The following is a 15,797-nucleotide window of genomic DNA, read 5'->3' on the forward strand; positions in this document are numbered from 1 at the left end:
ATTGGCTGACGAGTGGGTGAGATTGTGGAGGCGTCCTCCTCAGACACAGCAGGGGAGAGAGAAGGATGACAAGAGGACAACTGACCCCAAGCGGTCTGGCCGACGCCACTCAAACTAAGACGAGAGTTGGGGTGGTGAGGACCACAGCTCCGGCTGAGCATGTAATGGGTGAGCCAGGGAGATAAAGTGTGAGTTGTGCTGGGCTTGTCTGACATTGACCCAATGACTGAGATGGTTTTATTCTCGTTTTATATTCTGCATGTCTACTTGCTACCTGTCTGCTTGGCAAAGCACTGGACCAATCTCACCTCTCAAGGCTACTTCCAACTACCTTATCCTTGGAATACGTTTGACACCCCAGAACTCCACATAATGATCACAGATATCTCTTTACACCTGAGTCTCACTAATGAATTAATAGTGCATGCCTTTTGCGTATCTCCAATGAAGATCCTGTTAATCTAGTGCCAATGGTAGATTAGCTTCTGAAGCTATCCACAACATATGAGGCACATAATCAAACAACAGTACTAGCATTACTTCAAAATAATATTTATTACAATTTCTTGGTAAAATATATCAGAGGTGAATACACTTATCTTAATAAGTTAATACTGACAGTTCCAGAAATGAAGTCTCTGTGTGTATCAACACAGCACAGACCTTTTCTTTCTCAACAATTTTGTTTTCAAGAAGAGATGTTTCTTATGCATTTTATTTAATGCATTGTCATTATTTATTGTTAGTTATTACGCTTAACTTGAGAAATGTTCATAAATCATTGCAATGAAATTAACTGAAGAATACAGAAGCCCCCTGAAACTTTTTTCCCACAAACACAATCCCTCAGGTTGTACAGGCCTCATCAAAAAAGTATAGATCTTGTCGGAGACAATCTGTTCATTTAAATTGGGGATTAGAGTCCCCAAGCTTGCCTGCAATAGAAATAGTATTTTGTCAGAGCACTTGAAAAATGACAGGCATGCCATCTCTTGACAATGCTCCACATGTCCAAGCTAATGATGAATTACAACTACTTCCGTCATAAACATTTTGGAGCTTAGCATGGTATTAATGTACAAGAAATTTGTTATTCATAGCTGTCATAAAATAAGATATTGATTTGTGTGTACTGGGCCATTATAATCCAGCAAAAGGGAGTGGCAGACCACAGCCTCTGTATATGGAAAAAATAAAATTTCACACTCTGAGAAGGTTTGCCAGACTCTATAGTAAGAAACAGGGCACTGCCATTAAAATGTAAAATCAACTGTTTACAACAGGGCACAGAACAAAATCATATTTACAGGAATAAAAGCATGAAATGAAATGGTCTCTAGGGTAGCAGTTTTCATCAGAGATGCACCACTGTGCTTTAACGTTTTGGATTTCACACTTGTTTACACATTTATCATGCTAAGCCAATATATTTCTTTCTATTTCATATACCATTGTCCGAAACTACCTAAAGATTTAACTGTGTTCAAAGAATAGACCTACTTTATGAAGCACAGAAAAGATTTTAAGATTTTACTTGTCTACTCCTCTACCACCTAGGTTTGGCTACTGACAAACCTTGCGGTATACAGTATGCCGGTTTAAAAAGCCACCCTCCGCATTCTAAGACAATCACCCAAAACCTCAGGAGTCGCAAACCGTGTCTACCTGCCATTGAGACAATAACACTCCCTGAGATCAGTTTAAGTGAGTAATTTAACCTGTACAACATCACATGTTTCATGAACAGGAGAACAAGCAGGCAAGATGGCAGTGAGGCATAACAAGAGTCTGATCCTGCTCTTTGATAGTATTTTTTAAGCTCTTGAACCCTTCTTTAACTATTCATAACTGTATTATTATGCTGCCGTTTGTTACAATGGAACACCTCTACAAAACTGAAAAACTGACCTGGTTGTTGGAGTTACAACAGAGCCAGAATTTATTATGCTGGTTTGAAATTATATAACATAATAATGTTGTCTTTTTCTGTATGTTAATGCAAAAAAACATAATTTATCCAGTAAGCTACTGTTGAAAATGTAACAGATGTTGTTATGGTGTACTCAGCTTGAAAATAACTGCATTAGTGAAGTCAATTAGTCTGAGTTATTGACCATTCTGTAGCTCACTTATCTATATGGTCTGATTGATACTTTTCCTATCTGATACATGTTGCATGTTTATATATGATATTTATTTTTATTGTGGTGCAGTTTCACATTCCTTGATATTTATTGCCAGTGTTTTGATCAGATATATGTGTCTTTTGTGTACTATAGTGTTTGCAGCATTCTTTTTTTAATGTAAATACACTAAAGAGACTAGAGAAATAAGTAAATTTCATTATACCTTAAGGTGTAATAACAGTAAATTAAAATTCAACATATTATTTTGCCCAAGAGGCTTGGTCACCTAACTAAACATAGCTTACTTAATGAAATCTGTCTTTACTGCATAGTTTAGTTTTACTGCAATGTAATAATGATGTACAGTCATGTGATAATTTGCAGTTGTTACTATTTATTTATTACTATATTTTAATACTATATGCATTACTTACAGCTAATTACAACAACAACAACATTGATTTATATAGCATATTTTCATTCAAAAAATGTAGCTCAAAGTGCTTTACATAATGAAGAATATAAAAATAAAAGACATAGTAAGAAATAAAAAAATAAGACAACACTAATTAACATAGAATAAGAGTAAGGTCCGATGGCCAGGGAGGACAGAAAAAAAAAAAAAAAACTCCAGACAGCTGGAGAAAAAAAAAAAAAAAATCTGCAGGGATTCCAGACCAAGAGACCGCCCAGTCCCCTCTGGGCATTCTACCTCACATAAATGAAACAGTCCTCTTTGTTTTTAGGGTTCTCACGGAAGGACTTGATGAAGATGGTCATGCAGACTTCTGGCTTTTAGTCCATCAATGTTGGAGCATCATGATGCTTTGAGTAGATGGTGGTGGCGCAGGTTGCCACCACAAAGAAACCGGAAAAAGAAACAGAAGAGAGAGTAGGGGTTAGTACGGGTTTTAGAGCCACCATGAATTGTTATAATGAATTGAACATACAGACTATCAGTATTAAGTTAAAGTGAAGTTATAAAAAGGCCATGTTAAAGTAATGTGTTTTCAGCAGTTTTTTAAAGTGCTTCACTGTATTAGCCTGGTGAATTCCTATTGGCAGGCTATTCCAGATTTTAGGTGCATAACAGCAGAAGGCCGCCTTACCACTTCTTTTAAGTTTTGCTCTTGGAATTCTAAGGAGACACTCATTTGAAGATCTAAGGTTACGATTTGGAATATAGGGTGTCAGACATTCCAATATATAAGATGGAGCGAGATTATTTAAGGCTTTATAAACCATAAGCAGAATTTTAAAGTCAATCCTGAAAGACACAGGTAACCAGTGTAGTGACATCAAAACTGGAGAAATGTACTCGGATTTTCTTTTCCTAGTTAGGATTCTAGCAGCTGCATTCTGAACTAGTTGCAATCGATTGATGTATTTTTGGGTAGTCCAGAGAGGAGTGCGTTACAGTAATCTAGTCGACTGAAAACAAAAGCGTGAACTAATTTCTCAGCATCTTTCAATGATATAAGATGTCTAACTTTTGATATGTTTCTTAAGTGAAAAAATGCTGTCCTAGTGATCTGATTAATATGCGATTTAAAATTCAGGTTACAGTCAACAGTTACCCCTAAATTCTTTACCTCCATCTTGATTTTTAATCCTAATGCATCAAGTTTATTTCTAATAACCTCATTATATCCATTATTGCCAATCACTAAAATGTATGTTTTCTCTCTATTTAGTTTGAGAAAATTACTACTCATCCATTCAGTAACACAAGTGAGACATTGTATCAGTGAATCAAGAGTGTTTGGGTTGTCAGGTGCTATTGATAAATACAGTTGTGTAATCAGCATAGCTATGGTAGCTCACATTATGCCTTGAGATAATCTGACCTAACGGAAGCATGTAAATCAAAAAGAGCAGCGGACCCAGGATAAGATTGTTGAACACCATATAGAATATCATGTGTCTTTGAAGCATAATTACCACAACTAACAAAGAATTTTCTACCTGCCAGGTAGGATTCAAACCAATTTAAGACACTGCCAGAGAAGCCCACCCATTCACTAAGGTGATTTCTAAGAATATTGCGATAACACAATTGTAAAATAAGACCTCTTTTCCTAATACTTTCCAGTTGAAGCCACATGCCCTAACTATGATGGGGCTCATGTTCCAAATGAATAGGACGTTTAAATTCTTTTTGACATAAACAGCAAACTTTCCTAAATAATGTGTATCCCTCTGTATTATACTCATTCCCATATTTCTTATTTAGCCAGGTTTCTATAATTGCCATATCAAAATTATGCTTAGCTACATACAACTCTAACACAATTTATTTTTATTTTTGATACTTCTAGCATTAAGGAAATCTATTTTTAATGTATTACTTATTTTACTTTTACATTTAAACACTGGGTTAGAATTTACATTACTATGCATTTTTATTTTTACACTATTCCTCCATGAACAGTCCTAAACCTGGCCTGTCCTAAACTCCCTGCCCTCCATACCCTACTTTAAACAATCCTCAACTAACCTACTAATACATCTCCCCAACACATTAGTTCCCCTGTGGTTCAGATGTTAGCCATAGTGGAGTAACAGGTCCCATCTGTTCCAAAAAGTGTCCCAATGCCCCATAAACACATACCCTTGTATCTTACACTAAGATTTAAGTCAAGGGTTAAGCCTTCTAAACTCTTGAATCTTAAATGGACTGGCGCGTGGCACAGGCAGAACTTCAGAGAAGACTACCTTGTCAGTTCTGCTACTCAGACTGGCACCTAACTCTTTAAATTTGGATTGCAGAAATGACAGACTATGCTTATGTATGTCATTTGTTTCAACATGGACAATGACAACTGGATCTACCCCCGCTCTGGCCAAAAGCCTATCCACCTCTGCAAGGAGGTCCTCCATCTGTGCTCCCAGAAGGCAACATACCATTCAAGACTCTCTGTCTCTTGAGAAAATCCCCAATCCCCTAATGATTGAGTCCCCAACTATCACTATCGCTCTCTTTCTGGGAACTGTTTTTGAGGTGGGCTGTTGGAGCTTCTCATGCCTGCCTGTCTGAGATACCACCCAGCACTGGGAGAACCTGAAAATGGCTTGACACTTCCAATTCAGGGGTTGATGTCCCTGGACATTGTGCATCCTTTATCTTGCACCTTGTGACTATGACCCACCTATCTCTACCTGTCTAATCTGGAATCTCCTCCCACACCACCTTAGGGTGCACACTACCTATCTAAATGACATCTTAGGCTACCAATTATCTACTACAATGCAGGCCAGCCAACTCCTCCTTGAGGCACTGAAAACTGGCTCTGCCAAGCCATCATCTAAAAAGTCCAACATCCAAAAAAACTTGCATTGCACTGGCCTCCTTATTTAAATTTGAGTTAGGATTACTAAAACTGATTTTACTTTTTTATTTTATTAAAAGTAAATTATTTAACTTAAATGTTAAAACTAGAAAAAATGAAGCCAAAGAAATTAGATTAATGAAATGCTACAGTAACTTTATAACTTCTGTCTCTTTAAGCTCATTTAATATTCTCCCCTTAACTGCCTGCTGTTTTTGTCTTTCCATGAGGTTTTTCTTTACTTTTCTCTGTTTGCTTTCCTAACTTTGCTGCCATCTTATTCCTTACTTAAAAGTGCTCCATTCTCACCATTTTTACTCCTTCATGTGTACGAATCTTATGCCGTCTCTCTCTTAACTACTCTACTTCCATGACCGCTTAGAAGTGTTCAATCTACAAAAACTTGCTTAGTGAATATCCACTGCTAATTTCATATTGTCTTGTCTGCTCCTACAGCTGCTTCTGCCTAATCTGCATCTTAATGCTGGGTGCCTACCACCATACCACTGAGCCCTTCCCTTTACAGCTTCGAGGTCAGCTTCTGGCTTTCATTTTTCCCCACTAAGGAATCATTGTTTCTGTTACTTATACCTATTCATCACTTCAATGCCAGATATTTACTTACAGAGATACCAGTGTCAGCTACTGCTGCCTTACTGGCAATAGTTCAAACACAATTAAGAAAAACAAGTTCACATAACAAGTAACTTTTCCCCAACACACCCCATATCTGCTTTTGCTCCTGTGCAGGTGAAAAAAAATGCAAAAAACCCTTCTAAAGGCAAAAAAAGCTTTAAAGATTCCCACACTTCCCCTATACAGGCAACCAAAACACACAGCATTGGTCACAAGAAAAACCTCCTTATAAATGCCTACAGTGTCCAAACTCCATGATACCAGCTAGTCTTTGGATTCAAACCAAGGGAACTGGATCTGTGAGACAACTGTGTTAATTACTGTACCATTGTTCTGCCCTTAATTTCTGCCTAACTTAAAAATTACATAAAGAAATGAACCAAAATTTAGAATTTACAACTTTTAAAGACAAGGGGCCTCATGCATAAATGGTGCATACACCCGTTTCCACACATTTTGATATACATAAAAACTAAACCTGGCGTAAGGACACGCACAATTTCACGCCAGCCTCACACCATGTGTATGCAAGTTTCTGCTCGGTTTTGCAAACATGCGGCACCCAGTGTCAAAGTAGTCCCACTGCTTCTGTGTAGTGTCCCTTTCTTTTTTAGATTTGTATCAATGGCACAGGATTTATCAAATACACTGAAATTAATTGCATATTGTTTACAAATTTAATTCACTTGATTGTAATCATTCTTTAAAAATATAATGACCAAACTATTCCAACTACCATAGCTGCTTTAGTGTGGTTAGAAGACATTGCAAATGGAAGAATTAGAAGAGAGCATGTATATATATAGAAGACAGTGACTGGCTTCAAAGGTGATTTTGAATTCCAAGAGCTATCTTCAAGGAGCTGTGTGCTGAACTGGTGTTGGCTTTACAAAGGAAGACTGAGAAATTGTGGTTTACCTGCTCCTTTGAAAGTTCTGTACACCCTCAGGGTTTTAGCCACAACAGATTTTCAATGTTAGCTTGCTGACTGATCAGGTATTTCACAATCATCACCAAGTCGTGCCATGCCAGCTGTATAGGATGGTAAGAAGTCACATAAGAGAAAATAACTTAGCTTTCTTTAGTGATGATTTACGTGGTATAACAGATGAGGAAGCCATAGCAAGACTATTATCGAAGTGGGATCTCGATGTATACAGTCTGTCATTTTCGTCGCTGCACTGGAAGGATTTTCAGGATCGGATGACGTTATCTTCCATCCGTCCATTGGCTTCAAGAGTGTGCCGGGCAATGTCACAAGGCTTTATACTCTTTCTCAATGTACAGGCCCTTACTTAGGTAAATCATGCCATTCAAAACATGGCAAAATCAGGATTCAATTTCATGCTGACTCTAACACACAGAAATAGTACAATGGCAATTTTCATAGTTGTCCCTTTCTTGTCTTCTAATGCTTGCCTAGCAGTTCTAAATAATGAGCCCCTGTGTGCTAAATCTGGCCTTAGCTGTACATGTGAGAAGAAGCAGATTTAAAATATTTGCACAGAGCACAGTGACATTAAACATATATTCTGAATACAGATGGTATTATCTGCTTGTCATCCAGATATATAAGATTTCCTTACATTGTGGTTGAGCCGGGAAACATCAAAATGCAATTCGCAGCAACGTCCGGATTTCCAAATGTAATCGGAGGGTATGAATCTGATCCTAACCCACCTAATGATCAGCCAAATCGGACAGCATTACAACTTTATTTGAATGGAATTAGCAGAATGTAAAAATAGGTAATCTGATGCAGCATTTGTTTGTTAAACCAATTCATTTAATTTGTGGTCAGTATCACATAGTTAAGACCTTATATTTCTTAGATCATTGGGCACATTTCTTACAGCATCCACTATTGCATTTTGTGACTCCAGAACAGCATCCGTCAGTACCATTCTCTGAGGTAGAAGTGTGTGTACAGACAGCATCTGTTGATTTGCTGGGCACAGCAGCACCTGGAGTCGCTTCCATGTCATGCGGGTCAGCTTCTGTAATATAAAGAATCTATGATTCTTAAAGGCATTATGTGACTTTCTGAACTTTTGTGTCTCCATCATGCTGTATCACTCCATCAACTTCCTTTTGTTGCTTATACCACTGCTTAAGCCAACGATTCGTAACCTTTTCATTACCTCCACTTCACACTTGCTAATTTTTTTTTTTTTTATGTGCTTTTGCTATTGTCTTTTAACAAAGCACTGAATAGAAGGGGCAATTTATATTAATTTACATATTAAAATATGCACATTTCTGGGACGAGTCAGGGTGGGGCTGTAGGTGCATGCATGTGCATTAAATTTAACGTTCATTGGGATTTATAAAAGAAAAGTGCGTGGAACTTGGCATATGCACAGTTGCATGCATATGGATTTTTTTGTGCATACGCACATTTTCAGTTTTGTCTGCATGACTTGTTTTCAGTGTGAATTCTACACACGGTGTTATACATGAGGTCCAAGGTGATTTGATCTTTCCAGGGATAGTTCATTGGAGGTGCCTGCAATCCTACACTGTAAAATAATTTGACTGTGAATTTACAGTAAATTACTGGCTACTAATTGCATTACTTTCAAAAATACACTATACCATTACTTCCCATTTAAATTGGGCCACAATATGAATGTGATGGAGCAGTACACTGCTATTAAATTACAGTCATTTGCTGAATTTTTACATGTTGATTGTAATAGTTCTGCAATTCATTAGCTAGTAATTTGTTGTAAATTTACAAAACAATTTCAGTTAAAAGATGTTGTGAAAATAAACTTGTCTGTAACCTAACAATTAACTGACTAGCATTTCAGCTATCATTCATTTGGTTATTACACACAATGAATTTTATCCATTGATACATTGTATCAATGTTTCCTAAAATTAATTTATTTTGTCTGGTGGAAAAGGAAAGGTTGCTTTTGTGATGTAGGGTGTGCTACAGATTCTCCATTTTATTGTAAACAAAAAAACTCCATAAATCAACTTTCGTAAGCACAAAAAATCTTCAGTATGCATAAAGAAAAATTAGTTTGCCAGGTATCTTTATCTTTTTGCTTCTCACAATGCAAAGGTCTGGGAATCATCAGGACCAATATACAGTGTTGCTGCTGTGATGGACGGCCGGAGGTTCAGTCCAGCTGAGACGTACCTGGAAAAGAAGAATGGAAGAGGCAGCCTATTCAGGGCACTGCCTCCCCCGGGATGCTAGGTGGCAGCTTCCATGGACGGAAACAGTTCCCCGGATTCCTTTAGTTTCCCATTTCCCTAGCCCTGTTGGGTGCCGTGGGTGCCGCCAGGGGGAGCTAACAAAGTAAATGGGGACTCCTACTGTTACGACAACCCGGAAGTACTTCAGGGTCATGATGACATAAGCCTGCTGTACTTCCGGGCTACTTGAGGAAGGATGATGTGGCGTTTAACCCGGGAGAAATACTTCCGGGTCATGGACTATTTAAAGGACTTGATTATTGTTTATTGTATAATTATTGAAGAATTGTGGCGAGTGTGGTGCTTTCTGCACTGTATTTGAAGAAAATTATTAAAATTCTTCTTGGTGCTTTTTATAAGTGTGTCTTGGACATCTGTCTGGTGGATTTCACAGGGCAACAGCGACCCCTAGCATCCACACTGCAAAGAAGGTGTTCCTTATGTACATTGTGACAGTGGATTGCACTATACCAGCGCTTAACCCGACACAGACAGACAAGGGATGCACACTTATAATTATAATTATTGTTCCCACAAGACCAGAACACAGTCCACTCCAGAACACAAGTACAATCCCAATACTTTACTTTCTCCTCCACTTCTTCCGGGAAGCTTTGTCTCCCCTCTCTGGACTCTGGCTCACCGAGTAGTGGCTGCTGGCTCCTTTAAAAGGCACCCAGGAGTGCTCCAGGTGCTCATTGACTTAATTCTGGTGGCACTTCTGGGTGTGGCGCCCCTGGATACCAACAAGGCTGTATCCAACTCTATCTCCCATGAAGCCCTGTGTGAGTCCGAGGCACTACTGCAACCCATTGGAGCTGCCATCTAGCGTCCCGGGGGAGGAACTGTTCTGGTCATGCCTTCTCCTCCGGTCCTCTCAGTGAAGAGGTGTCCCTGCCGGACAAAGACCCCGGCCATCTGCGACAACCTATAGTAACTTTTTACAACTTTAGTTTTCTGCACAACTGTGACTTTACAGCAATATAACAAGTATTCGTAAAAAAAAAGTCCTGCACATTGAAACAGTTAATTGATATTAATAGCTTAAACACTGCAAATATGTATGTTTATGTGCATGTATCTATTTAAAAATCAGTGTTTTAACCATTGTGATGGAAACCAGGGCATCAACGGCCCAAACCCCAACACGAACACACAGGCACAGTCCTGAGTTTAAATAAAGGTTGGCTTATTAACATCACAGTTAGTGATGTCTCTGCACTCCTTTATAAGTTTACACAGGGCACAAAAACACAGGTTTTTCTCTCCTCATTATAATTTCTCTCACGACCACACTGCCCTTCTCCAGTCAATCGTTGCCTCTCCACCTCACAGCTCTGACTCACCTGGATAAAGGAGTGCGGCCCCTTTTATTACAGACCCGGAAGTATTTCCAGTGACAGGGCGATTGCCCGATGGAAGCACAGAAGTCCATTATAACAGAGAGCTTGTCTCCCTGCAGTGCCCTCTTGTGCCTCCAGTGACTCCAGCAGGTCTGCTCTGCCGGACAATGTCTTCCAGTATGCCTTGCTGGTTTCTTACTGGGCACCGACATCCGGGGCTGCTGCCATCTAGCATGCTGGGGTGAATAAAAAGCCTCCAGTGATGTCTTTCTTTCCTAGTGGGCTGTCCGTCCATCCCATTTGGTCCTTCCTTCTGGGTCTGATCCATTCTTCCTCCCCAGCCGGGATGCTTATCTGCCTATTTGGAGTCTCCTGTCCGGGTAAGAAACCATCCCCACTCCTGGCCGGGATGCCTGTCTAGCCCATGTGGCATCTACACCGTTTATTGCATTACAGTTTTTGACTGTGAAAATACACAGTTAAGGTAATGTATTTTTACAGGTTTGCTACAGTATAATCACCTATTTTCTCTACAACTTACATCAAGCAGAGTTTTGAATGTCCCTAAAGTACTTCTCCTTGTCTCCACATCAATACTTGGTCACTCATTCTTTGTGTCTGTAGTTCTCTGTGTGAATGAAAGCTTTCTAATGTTTGCATGATATCAGACAAATTTCCACCAGTGTCCCTATGGGCAGGATGTCACATTAAACTGTCATCCTACTGCACATATAAGTGAAAGAATTTGAAAATGCACAAACTGAAAATGTTCCACAATGCAACATGGACCAGTCCAAATGCAACTTCATAGTAATTTGCTTTCTTATGACAGAAGATGGCTTAGTCTGCTGTTATTACACACTACATTTTATTGTGAAAAATTACAGTTTATTCCAATGAAATGCTGACAATTTTTACAGTGTATGCATTGATTTCAGTTAGTGATGAACAGTGGACAAGTTACCTATTCTGTATTTACTGAATATATATGAGTGTCTCAAATTTTTTACCGCGATAATACACAGTGCAGGATTAGACATCCCTGTTTTACACATTTTGGGACACAGTGAACCTCATGAAAAAAAGCAATGCAATGCAAAAGAGATACATTAAAAAGGTTAGTTTCCTTCTAAAATTAAATCAATCTATGTGTGGCTAAACTGCAATAATACACAGCCCATTATTTTTGTTTAAATAAAAAAAAAGTCTTCAAAGTTTTGTGTGAGAGTGACAAATAAATCAAGCAAGTGTAACAGTCAAGCTTAATTGTCAGCCACTTAAAACTTTGCCATCAAAATCACTGGCAACAATTTTTCATCAGAAATCAATTTTGTGAATACATGCATTGAATTCCGCTTGGAAAACAAAAGCTGTCATCAAAACTGGTTTTCATTAATCAGGTAACCATGCAGATGCCAAAATTGTTCTCTTCCAACTTGACCTGACTTCAGATTTCACAGCAGGGTCTTGTAATGTCGGTATGCAGAAAGCAGCTGATTGATCTCCTTTAATAGCTATAATTATGCTTGTCCTCAAGTATTAGGGTACTCTATATATTATTCAGTTTCCAGGCATCCATTTCCATTTTGTTTACCACTCAGTTTTTTGTTCTCTGACTGGAAACATGGGTGTTATAACAGATGGAGCCTAACTGCCCCAGGGACGTTTATGGTGGTGAAACCACTTTTTTGCACCCCCCTCCCTAACATTTTCATTTTAGGTGTTATTGCACATAACTATATGACTGGGGCTCATTAATTTGGCACCACATTAAGCAAGCTGCATGGTATTTTAAATGCCTATTAATATGCAAAATTGTAGAGTTAGGGAGCTGAAAATAAATAGATTTAATTTCAATGGCCCCTGCTAACAGTACAGATATGGCACTCCGTCCCCACCCTACTGAGAAGCTAAGCCTTTTCACTGGCAAGAAGACATTAGACACCCTCTTTCCTTTTAAAGGGTGATTTTTTTTTATTTATTATAACCCATACTATTTTTCCTTAGTCATCCAACAAAACAATATACGTGGGAAAGAAACTAATGTATTCCTCAATACAAGTTGTTTCCATCTTCCTTTGATGCTTCATTGGACACATCAGATTCCAAAATATATGAATGAATATATTAAAATATAAGTATTGTATCAAGTTGAAGTTTTGTCTTTATAATCATGGTACAAATTAATTTGCCAATGGAAATTGTGCTCTAAAGGGGTGCCTGATAAATTGGAAAAATACCTTGTCTGTTTTTGTAGTTTACAATGTGGCTTTAGAGTACCGGAGTCCAAAATAGAAAAAAAAAGCCTTAAAAAAAGATTTTGAAACTAAAAGTAATTCTTCAATCATAGATTCTTAATCTTATTTTCATAAGGTATGGATATGTCTATTTCTAATTTGTCAGTTTGCAGTGGCCATCATGGGTGGAGTTATGGCAACCCATGCCCATTAAATTACATAGATAGATAGATAGATAGATAGATAGATAGATAGATAGATAGATAGATAGATAGATAGATAGATAGATAGATAGTGTCACACATGTGCGAGTAGGAGACAGCTAAAGGGCCTGAGTAACTGTAATACTACACCAGACCAGGAGGTGGCAGAGTGTGCTGACTGTCTCTCTCAGTTTCTTGCAGACTATTCCCAGGAAAACTCGCCAGGCTCGGGCACCTCTGATGATGTCACTTCCGGCTCCAGCATAGATGACATAATTTCCTTCCCCAGCCCTTAAAACCACCGTCTCACCTCCAAATATTCAGTTCTGTTTTGGACTCAGTCTTGTGAATATCTCTGTTCGATTATTTCAAACCTTTGCTACTGGGATATAATATACGGGTGGCTGCCCCAAAACTTTATAATGTCTGGAGACTCATTCTTATTGCAATAGATAGATGAAAGGAACTATATAATAGATAGATAGATAGATAGATAGATAGATAGATAGATAGATAGATAGATAGATACTTTATTAATACCAAGGGGAAATTCACATACTCCAGCAGCAGCATACTGATAAAGAACAATATTAAATTAAATAGTGATAATAATGAAGGTATAACAGACAGACAATAATTTTGTATAACATTAACATTTACCCCCCCGGGTGGAATTGAAGAGTCGCATAGTGTGGGGGAGGAATGATCTCCTCAGTCTATCAGTTTAGCAGGACAGTGACAGCAGTCTGTCGCTGAAGCTGATCCTCTGTCTGGAGATGATCCTGTTCAGTGGATGCAGTGGATTTTCCATTATTGACAGGAGCCTTATCAGTGCCCGTCGCTCTGCCACAGATGTCAAACTGTCCAGCTCTGTGCCTACAATAGAGCCTGCCTTCCTCACCAGTTTGTCCACATGTAAGTCATCCCTCTTTTTTATGCTGCCTCCCCAGCACACCACCGTGTAGAAGAGGGCACTCACCACAACCGTCTGATAGAAGATCTGCAGCATCTTATTGCAGATGTTAAAGGACGCCAGCCTTCTAAGGAAATATAGTTGGCTCTGTCCTTTCTTACACAGGGCATCAGTATTGGCAGTCTAGTTCAATTTATCATCCAGCTGCACTCCCAGGTATTTATAGGTCTGCACCCTCTGCACACAGTCACCTCTGATGATCACAGGGTCCATGAGGGGCCTGGGCCTCCTAAAATCCACCACCAGCTCCTTGGTTTTGCTGGTGTTCAATTGTAGGTGGTTTGAGTCGTACCATTTAACAAAGTCCTTGATTAGTTTCCTATACTCCTCCTCCTGCCCAATCCTGATGCAGCCCATGATAGTAGTGTCATTTGCAAACATTTGCAAGTGGCAGGACTCCGAGTTGTATTGAAAGTCTGATGTATATAGGCTGAACAGGACCGGAGAAAGTACAGTCCCCTGCGGCGCTCCTGTGTTGCTGACCACAATGTCAGACCCGCAGTTCCCAAGACGCACATACTGAGGTCTGTCTTTAAGATAGTCCACGATCCATGCTACCAGGTATGAATCTACTCCCATCTTTGTCAGCTTGTCCCTAAGGAGCAGAGGTTGGATGGTGTTAAAGGCGCTAGATAAGTCCAAAAACATAATTCTTACAGCACCACTGCCTCTGTCCAAGTGGGAGAGGGATCAGTGTAGAACATAGATGATGGCATCCTCTGCCCCACCTTCTCCAGGTATGCGAGCTGCAGAGGGTTGGGGGCGTGGGCAGACCTGTGGCCTCAGGTGGTGAAGCAGCAGCCGCTCCATGGTCTTCATCACATGTGACGTCAGACCGACAGGCCGGAAGTCGTTCAGCTCACTAGGATGTGATACCTTTGGGACTGGGGTGATGCAAGATGTTTTCCAAAGCCTCAGGCCTCTCCCCTGTTCCAGGCTCAGGTTGAAGATGCACTGTAGAGGACTCCCCAGTTCTAGCGCACAGGCCTTCAGCAGTCGTGGCGATACTCCATGTGGACCCGCTGCTTTGCTGGCACAAAGTCTCCTCAGCTCTCTGCTTACCTGGGCTGCTGTAATTGTGGGTTGGGGGAAACTCTCTCCTATGCTGGTATCAGCAGAAGGATGGGTGGAGGGTGCAGTACTCCGAGGTGAGAGTGAGTTAGGGTGGTCAAACCTGTTGAAGAAGTTGTTCATCTGGGGCCTCATGTATAACGCCGTGTGTAGAACTCGCACTATAACATGGCGTAAGCACAAAAGCCGAAATGTGCTTACGCACAGAAAAATCAGATGCAGGAATCTGTGCGTACTCCAACTTCCACGTTCTTCCGCTACATAAATCCTGATCAGCGTGAAAATTAACGCTAATGCATGCGCTTTATGTAACACCCCAACTCCTCCCAGAATTACGCCTCTTTGAATATGCAAATCAATATAAATCGCCCTTAAGCGCAGCCTTCTGTGAAAAGACAATGGGAAAAGCACGGGGGGAATTATAAGAATTTCAGTGAATACCAAGTGGAGACAAAGGAAAAACATACTATTTGTTCAAATAAACCGTGGCATAATCAACAAAAGGAAGTTGATCGAGTGACATAGCGTGTTGGAGAAACTTGAAAGCTCACGTTCACAAAATTGCACAGTGCCGGAAATAAAAAGAAGTCACATATCAAAGTCGCGTGAAAAGCGAGTTGTAGCCCACTGTCTGAGTGTCATATGAAAGCTTATTAGGGTACACAGAAA

Source organism: Polypterus senegalus, chromosome 17, assembly GCF_016835505.1.
Source record: "Polypterus senegalus isolate Bchr_013 chromosome 17, ASM1683550v1, whole genome shotgun sequence".
NCBI lineage: Eukaryota > Metazoa > Chordata > Cladistia > Polypteriformes > Polypteridae > Polypterus > Polypterus senegalus.